The 8,768-nt window shown below is 49.4% G+C and overlaps 1 long non-coding RNA gene across 2 annotated transcripts; it reads right to left on the reverse strand.

Annotated features, from left to right (window-relative positions):
- Window positions 1-222: 222 nt before the first annotated feature.
- LOC144311130 (uncharacterized) lies at window positions 223-8,527 on the reverse strand. 2 transcript variants are annotated; one of them, XR_013376689.1, is made up of 4 exons: window positions 8,356-8,527; window positions 7,316-7,499; window positions 5,614-5,801; window positions 223-4,148 (listed from the first exon to the last, which is right to left on the reverse strand). It is a non-coding gene; the product is annotated as an uncharacterized LOC144311130 (long non-coding RNA). The 2 variants fall into 2 exon arrangements; XR_013376687.1 differs by having other exon boundaries at window positions 5,531-5,801.
- Window positions 8,528-8,768: the final 241 nt, after the last annotated feature.

Raw genomic sequence — 8,768 nt, forward strand, 5'->3', positions numbered from 1 at the left:
ACCAGTGGGGGAGGAAGCATGTTGGGGGGGAGGGATGAGAAGTGCCTAAACACACAGGCTCTCTGTGGCACTCTCTGGTGCAGGAGAGCCCAGGCCGTGGCTCAGAGTATTCCTACGTGATGTGCTATCAGCTGGGGGGCCCTGGAGCAGCTCTGGCTCTTAGCTCTTTACATTCAAATCAGTAAATCACCCCATACTTTCAAGGACAGGTAACAAATGGTCTAAACCTAGAAACAAATCTTTATTTGAAACAATTGGAAGTTTTAATAATATCATTTAAATGTCTGTTTATGTGGCTTGACTGATAGTTTCTTATACAGAAGGCACCAATAAATGCTAATTAATAATAAATGTCAAATAATTATAAGATGATGATAAAGTCAGTATCACTTTATAATTATAATCAGGAAGATAATTGATAGTTAAACTCTAAACAAAGAATACAGAAAATAGTTCATGTAGGCTCAATTCTCTTGCAGTCTCCATTAAATTCATTGAAGAAGAAACTTTTAAAAATCAAAATAAAATTAACAATATCATATTTTTTAAAAGATTTTGTTTGTTTGTTTAATTTGTTTATTTCAGAGAAAGAGGGAGACAGAGCATGAACAAGGGGGAGGGCCAGAGGCAGAGGGAGACACAGGCTCCCCGCTGAGCAGGGAGCTGGATGTGTGGCTCCATCCCAGGACCCGGGGATCATGCCCTGCGCCAAAGGCAGATGCTCAACCACCGAGCCTCCCAGGTGCCCCTACAATATATTCTTGACAAATGAGTTAGGACCTCACAAGAAAATGAAAAAACAAAAACACAATGACCTGGTCTCTAACGATGAATTACATACTGAGTTTGCAAATCAACACAAATGGTGAAAGATTTGCGTGCATTATAAATTGCTTAAACATCCATGAAGACAAGAATACTGAGGATCTAGTAAAATGTGAACATATAGATTTCTGCTATTCAGAAAATAGCACAATAAATCATAAGTAAATATATGTACTAACTACATATGTATTAAATATATATGTGAAAACTTTATGTTAATTGAAGTTCACATAAATGAATTTTAAAAGCCAGTAGGAATACGGACAAGAAAGTCAAATGTATATATTTTGATAAGTAACGCATTTGATAAGGTGCAGCTTGTGCCACTAAACGTGCAGTGAGGAGAAGCCAGCATCGCTGTGTGTGCTTCCGAGGCAGTTCCCGGAGCTGACGGGCCCCTCCTCCACCAACTAGCCAGGTGTGGCAGCCAGCTAACCTCTTCCTCAAACGTCTCCTGTCACCCCGAGATGACTCCCCGTCCTTGGTGGTTTGTTCTCAGAGTCCTGCCCCAAGTCTCCCTCAGCTACAGTAACAGCTTCAGTTCAACAATCCCACCTATAAATCTGCTTATGCTGCTCAAATGTCAAACAATTACAGGTTCTGGAAAATCTACCTTTTTACCCATTGGCAGCCGTGCCTTCGTGTAATGCGTCACCAATACCAGCAGAGATTTGATCACACTGTGGTGCAATGATTTACAGCTGCTTGAAAATGTCTTTTTCAAGTGCAAACAGGGCACCTGGGTGGCTCAGCAGTGGAGCATCTGCCTCCGGCCCAGGGCGTGACCCCAGGGTTCCGGGATCGAGTCCTGCGTCGGGATCCCCGCAGGGAGCCTGCTTCTCCCTCTGCCAGTGTCTCTGCCTCTCTCCCTCTCTCATGAATAAATAAATAAAATCTTTAAAAAATAAGAATCCAAACAATTTATTAATTTTCTGAAAGTCTCTGCATTTTAATAAAATGTAGATTAAACTTCTGCTATAGACCCAGAAACTGCCTTTGATCATCGGCTCTCAGCACCAGCTACCACCTCCAGGGACCCAGGAGCCCCCTGAGGGCCGGTGTGCCAGTCCTGGTGTTTCACCCTGTGGCCCGGCCTGGCTACAGACTCTGTGTCCGCATCTATAATGTGGTTATAGTATAGTTCACCTGGGTTTTCCAGAGAAATTTAAAAAACCAAATAAAGATTATTTGAGTTGAAGTATCTGTAAGGTGCGGAGCACTATCTAACATGAGATCCATAGGGAGGGGAGAGGAGACAGGGAACAGAAGGGAACCAAGCAGGAAGGAGAAGGGGGAGAGTCACGGTGCTGAGTTAAGACACCAGCACATGAGATAAATATATAGAAAAAAAATGGAATAAATAATTTTATCCTCGGAGCTTTAGTGGAGACATTCCCTCTAACACAGCAGAAGGGGACTTCTTAGGGTGAACAGCTCAGCTTTCCAAGTGCCATCTGTAGGAGGTTCTCCCGGGGATGGTAGTGGCTCCTCACAGACCAACCACCCCCAGCCATAAACTCAAGACAATATATAAGCAGCTTCGAGGAGGCACCAGACGGCTCCCAGCGCAGACCGACCCTGGGTGGAGTCTGTATTTAGAAGAGGGAGGACGCAAATTCTTGTTTCCTGTGGCTCTCAGCCTAAAGGCCAGCCCGGTCCCGGGCAGGGATAGCAGGTGTTTGCATCGAAAGTCCGCAGCCTTGCTGGTGGAGAACCAGAGAACAGAACTTGAGCAGCCCAGAGACCCTGGGAAAGGAGAAAGCCAGCAAGAGGAGCCCTCACTTCTGTGGTTGCCTAAGTCTCGTGGGAGATTCCAGCTACGGGGCTTACCCGTGGGTCTCTTCGCCAGGACAGATGCAGTTGTCAAATAATCTCACCACAGCCTAGGAGCATATTGTGATATTATTTATTCTGGAATAAACTATGTTGAAAGAAACTGGTAATTGGTGGAAATGACCGTGCCACAGAGCACGTCGGTGTAGGCCACCGTAACGTTTGATGGGAGTGAAAGTTTTAGTAACATTTTGCTGTACAAATTTTTTTTTTCATTGATTCAATACAACAAACTTTGAATAAAAGGCAGGCATAGTCCTCCGGGAGACAGAAGCCCCCGTGGAGCTGGCGCACGAGTCCGGAGCGGTGGCCTCAGTGTCCCGGGGAGCGTGATGCCTGGAGGCACCCCCCAGAGGCCTGCAGGCTCCGAGACCAGGCAGCAGCCAGATGCTTTCCGCAGGCTGTTGTCATACGTGCACACCCTGTGATTTGTCACCGTCGTCACGGCCTCGGTGGGCGCGGGGAGGCCGTCTCGACCACAGGGGTGCACGGGCTCTGCTCCAGAGGCAGGTGGGCAGCAGGGCTCTCCTCGAGTGAACCAAGGGGTGCGGCGAAGCCCAGAAACACATTCCAGAACAGCGACTTGGGCTTCAGCCTTACCCTCCTCCTGCTTCCCTAACTAGTGAGCCCAGCGCATCTGTGACGGGCTTCAGTCTACACTGGCACGGAAGTTACGCGGTTTCTCCTACAAATTAGTTGGACCGTCCAAGTCTGGCAGCCCCATCACGATGCGGCGGATGCCCGGCAGAGCCACAGGACCCCTCCCACGGGGCCTCAAGGTCGTGGGACTGATGCCCCATCCCAGGGGACGTCCCAAATGCCACCAGTCGTTCCCTTCACTCACCCACTGCTTCTCTCTTCCTCCCCACCCCGCGTTCCTGTTTTTGTTTCTGGCTCTTGGTCAGCTTTGGTTCGGCACCGGTTTGGCCAGGATCCGGCTCTTTCTTCCCCACTGGCCGCAGCAGAGCCCGGGAGCCGGCTTCCCGGTTGGCCGTTGAGAGACCCCTGTCCCCTGGGGCCGGAGCAATCCACTTGCACTGGCCGGGAGGTGACAAAGTCTGGCTTACTCTCCTGTGTTCCGTCTGTGACCCACCTGCCTCAAAAGGATGCTTTGGGTCCCTTAAAAAGAAGAGGGAGTCTCTGAGGGCTGCATCAGATGAGGGCTGCATCAGGTGAGGGATGCATCAGGTACATCAGGTGAAGGCTGCATCAGGTGAGAGCTGCATCAGGTGAGGGCTGCATCAGGTGCACCAGGTGAGGGCTGCATCAGGTGCACCAGGTGAGGGCTGCATCAGGTGAGGGCTGCATCAGGTGAGGGCTGCATCAGGTGCATCAGCTGAGGGCTGCGTCAGGTGAGGGGTGGCTTCAGTGCCCACTTCACCTGGGCTGGGGTTGTGGAAAGCAAGCTGTGAGAGCTCTGCACTGTGTGTCTCCGGCGAGACTTTTCTCATTTTCTCTTTACCTCTCGCACCAAGCACCTGAAATATCATCTATATCAAGAGTGTAGTAATAGATTATAAAGTCTGTCACAATAAATAAATGTTCTTATTGGCTTATAGCCACTAAGAATGCTTATATAAATGTAATGTTCCCAGAATTCTCAGAAAATATAGAAACTGAATTTCTGATACTTCATTTAATGTGCTAACCTTTTAAGAGAAACTCTTTCTCCCCAAAACTTCTACCACTTTTAGCATTTTTTTTCTATAAGAAACAAAGTTAGGGATCCCTGGGTGGCTCAGCGGTTTGGCATCTGCCTTTGGCCCAGGGCGTGACCCCGGGGTCCTGGGATCAAGTCCCGTGTCAGGCTCCCTGCATGGAGCCTGCTTCTCCCTCTGCCTGTGTCTCTGCCTCTCTCTGTGTGTCTCTCATGAATAAATAAATAAAATCTTAAAAAAAAGAAACAAAGTTAATATAATCAAAGTGATTAAACAAATTGCTTTGTAATCACTACATTAATAAGTTTGGTTTAAAAACAGCTCATATAAAAAAACAGCTCATATGCTTTGTTCTTGATTTTAACTATATGAAGTATAATGCAAGTGTACATTTTATTTTTTCTTCTAAATTTGAGTTGGTTTTACCCTGAATAGATTAGATAATCTGAACTTCCTGTACTTCTTATGTTGATCAATGTTAATATTACTTCCATATGAAGTTTCAGATTTAAAAAATGTAAAATTGAGTTCAACTATATCATTCAATATATATTCATAATTCATTGAATCTGACAAGCTTTATTATACCAACACTAATTATTTTCTGTAGAATGTCATTTTTATATATCATTTCCAAGGTCCTTAATTAACTTTAAGACTTTGCATTAATATTAAGCTAATCAATAGTTAATCTTTAAGTATTCATTTCTTCTTATTTTTATATGCCACCGAGCACTGACGCCTTTGGGCCATGTTAAAATAGGTCCATTTTTACCACTTCGATGGGCGCACTGTAGGGGTTCTCTTCTGCTTGTGAGCCTCACCGACTGTGGTGGATGTGGCCCCCAGTATTCAGTCAATGCAGGGCCCCTCTCCGTGTCTCTTCTGGTCCCACAGACCCTGACTCCTCCATCTGCCCAATTCTGCTTCCTCCCTCTCCTCCCAATGGTTTTATTGAGTTTTTTTTTTATTGAGTTTCTTTGCTTTGGACCCTGGACACCAATGCACCCCCCGCTCGGCCTCAGCAATTGCTCAGAGGCCCCTGTGTGTGACATCGCTCAATGCTGCAGGATGGCAGGCAGTTCTCAGCCCCCATCCCCCAATCCTGTCTGTGAAATAGAAGTTAATGACTTTGGTTAACACTGATAATCAATACTGGTGACTGAGACCATGCTCGGAGCAATAGTGGCAAAGAAATATGACAGTGCACTCACGGTGTGCTTTGGTTTCTGAAGGAAGAGATTCATTTGTCTAAAATAAAGTATTTGTTTACTCCAGAATGGGAAAGAGGCTCAACCTGAAGGAAAATAGAAGATTTGGGGACACCCGGGTGGCTCAGCAGTTTGGCGCCTGCCTTTGGCTCAGGTCCTGACCCTGGGGTCCTGGGATGGAGTCCCACGTCGGGCTCCCTGCATGGAGCCTGCTTGTCCCTCTGCCTGTGTTTCCGCCTCTCTCTCTTTGTGTCTCTCATGAATAAATAAAATCCTAAAAAAGAAAAGAAAAGAAAAAAAGTGGATTTGAAGAAAGTGAGCTTCATTTTCCTTGGTTTTAAAATCCTGCAAATAAAGAGTCTGAAGAGAAACAATGAATTATGTTAGAATTTTGGCAAAATTTGTTCATATTTAATGGATTTTCTGATAAGAAAGTATAAAAGTGTCTAAATTCTTTACTGCCAAATATATAAATGCAAGAATGGAATTTGGAGGGACACCTGGGTGGCTCAGTGGTTGAGCCTTTGGCTCAGGCTATGATCCTAGGGTCCCGGGATCGAGTCCCACGTCGGGCTCCCTGCATGGAGCCTACTTCTCCCTCTGCCTGTGTCTTTGCCTCTCTCTCTCTCTCTCTCTCTATCATGAATAAGTAAAAAATTTAAAAAAAATCTTTAAAATCCCAGAAAGGCGAAGGCAACACCTTGCACTCAAGAGACGGGTGAGGCTTGGGGGCAAGGGGTTCCCAGCGTGGAGACAGGGCGCCGGCAGACACTCGGGTTTCCGTACTAGAGGTGATGGGGCTCGCTGCACGCCAGGCCCTGCAGGCCCTGGAGGACGGGCGCCGGGGCTGCGGCCCCTGGTCTGGGGTTGGCCTGGGCCCGGGCAGCCGGGGCTCGGGAGGAAGAGCCGATATCACCACACCGAGGTCATCCTCGTCACCGAGGAGCAGGGGCCGACCTCGGTGTGCTCATGGCAGCCCCTGAGGCCGTCCTGAGGGAAGGGCTCGCGCCGCTCTCCGGGGCCAGGAGGGAAGGGGCCTCCGGCAGCCTGGGAGCCGCAGCTGGGGCACCGCAAGGCTTGGCTCTGGGCTCACGCGTCTCCTGGAGCCCGAAGGCGGACCTTGTGGCGACGGTGAGCAGAGCCACCAAGCTAGGGGCGGGGATGCAGAGGCAGCTCCCGGGGGCCGGGCCCGAGGGTGGCCGCGGGGGCCTGTGGGGTCTGTCTCCGTGGGATGGCCGCGGGGGCCTGAGGGGTCTGTCTCCGTGGGATGGCCGCGGGGGCCTGTGGGGTCTGTCTCCGTGGGATGGCCGCGGGGGCCTGTGGGGTCTGTCTCCGTGGGATGGCCGCGGGGGCCTGAGGGGTCTGTCTCCGTGGGATGGCCGCGGGGGCCTGAGGGGTCTGTCTCCGTGGGATGGCCGCGGGGGCCTGTGGGGTCTGTCTCCGTGGGATGGCCGCGGGGGCCTGTGGGGTCTGTCTCCGTGGGATGGCCGCGGGGGTCTGTGGGGTCTGTCTCCGTGGGAACTGGCCCAGAGCTCAGTCCGCTTCCTCCCAGCAGTGGGGCGGCTTGTGAACCCCACGTCCCGCTGGGAAGAAGCGGCCGGGCTTGCACACGATGGTTCTTCATAAATGTCAGGAGCACAGAGGCTTCCCTCCTCTCCGGTCAACGTCTCCTCCGTAGTATTTTCCTACATCTGGGGTTTCCGTGAGCCCAGTAGCCGTTCAGGGGGCTGCTCCCTAACAGCCTGGAGCTAGGCAGCCAGGTTCATGGTCCCGCTTTTCCTGTCCTACCTCTGTTTCCGTGGGTTGGGTAGGAGCCTGGCTCCGGGGCCTTCCCTGCTTTCCCTGCGTCGCCCGGTCTGCCCCGAACTGGTTGCGACGTCATTCGTAGGACCCCAAGGACCGTGGAATGCCCCCTCCTCAGTGGGCTGTGCAGGAAAGCTGAACAGATTCCTCCGTGGTTTAGTGTCCCGGCCTTGGAGAAGAGCACAGGGAAGAACTTTGAGGCCTCTAGAGGGTAAAGGCTATTTGCAAGTGCAGTCCCGGAGTCCTCGTGCATTGCCCAAAGTGGTTAACGTCCTGGCCTCATCCGTGACGACAGGTGGAGCCCTAGGTCTGCCGACAGACGATGAGGGCCTGACCTGGCTTAACACACAGGGCACCTGCATCAAGGAATCAGCCAGGCCTTCCCGCCTTAGGGGCAACACTGGCAGGTGACTTATTAGGGGGCCTGTTACGCAAAGAACGACACCAAACCTGTAAATAGGAAGACAGCTGACAGCCTGTTCAATTTTTTAAAAAAAGATGAAAGTTGCTGGAGGGTAGTGCATGGGGGAAGGGGTAATTGGGTGATGGGCATTAAAGAGGGCACTTAATATAATGAGTACTAAGTATTATATGCAACGGATGAATATATAAATTCTATCCCTTAAACTAAGGTATGTTAAGAAAATGGACTTTATAAAATAATTTTTAAAAAGCAAGTATACATACAGGGAATATTAGAAAGTGACCATACCTGCCCAATGAAAGGCTCAGAAAAGACCTGAGAAACCCTTAAATTTACACCTCAGGTTGATCCTTGCCACAGAGAAAATCTTCAAGAACCGAAAATAAAGAAAAACAGCAATAAAACTCAGCAAATCCTGAGGGGAAGTGGAGAATCTGATCTCCAGAATACCACATTGTTAGAGTCAGTGTTCCGTGTTGAATAACAACCCAAAAAAAAAAAAAAAAAATCAAAAGGTGCACAAAGAAACAGGAAACTATGGCCCATTCAGAGGAAAGAAAATAAATAAACAGATAAAATAAATCAAACTATGGCAGGGCACCTGGGTGTCTCAGTTGGTGAAGCTTCCAACTCTTGATCTCAGCTCAGGTCTTGATCTCCGGGTCATAAGTTGAAGTTCTGCATTGCACTCAATGCTTGCACTCTATGCAACTCCCATCCATGTCACCACAGACCCTCTCATAGGTTTTCCTAAGAGCTTCTCCCTGAGGCCCCTCGGGTCACGCGCTCTAGCCCTTTACCATGATTGGCCCACAGTCTGGGGCGCACTCTTCCCCCACCCACTTCCTCCATTAGTGACTCCAGGAAACTGGAGGCTCCACTGCCCCTCCTGTGATTCTGCCTGATTTCTCTGCTAAGTGTTTTTCCATCTGGGAAGAATCTGGTGCGGACTTTGTAAAGTTCCTGCTTCTCTGGGGCTGGACTTTCCTCTCCCGGAGGCTTTAGCCACCTGGC

This window comes from Canis aureus, chromosome 1, assembly GCF_053574225.1.
Source record: "Canis aureus isolate CA01 chromosome 1, VMU_Caureus_v.1.0, whole genome shotgun sequence".
Taxonomy (NCBI): domain Eukaryota; kingdom Metazoa; phylum Chordata; class Mammalia; order Carnivora; family Canidae; genus Canis; species Canis aureus.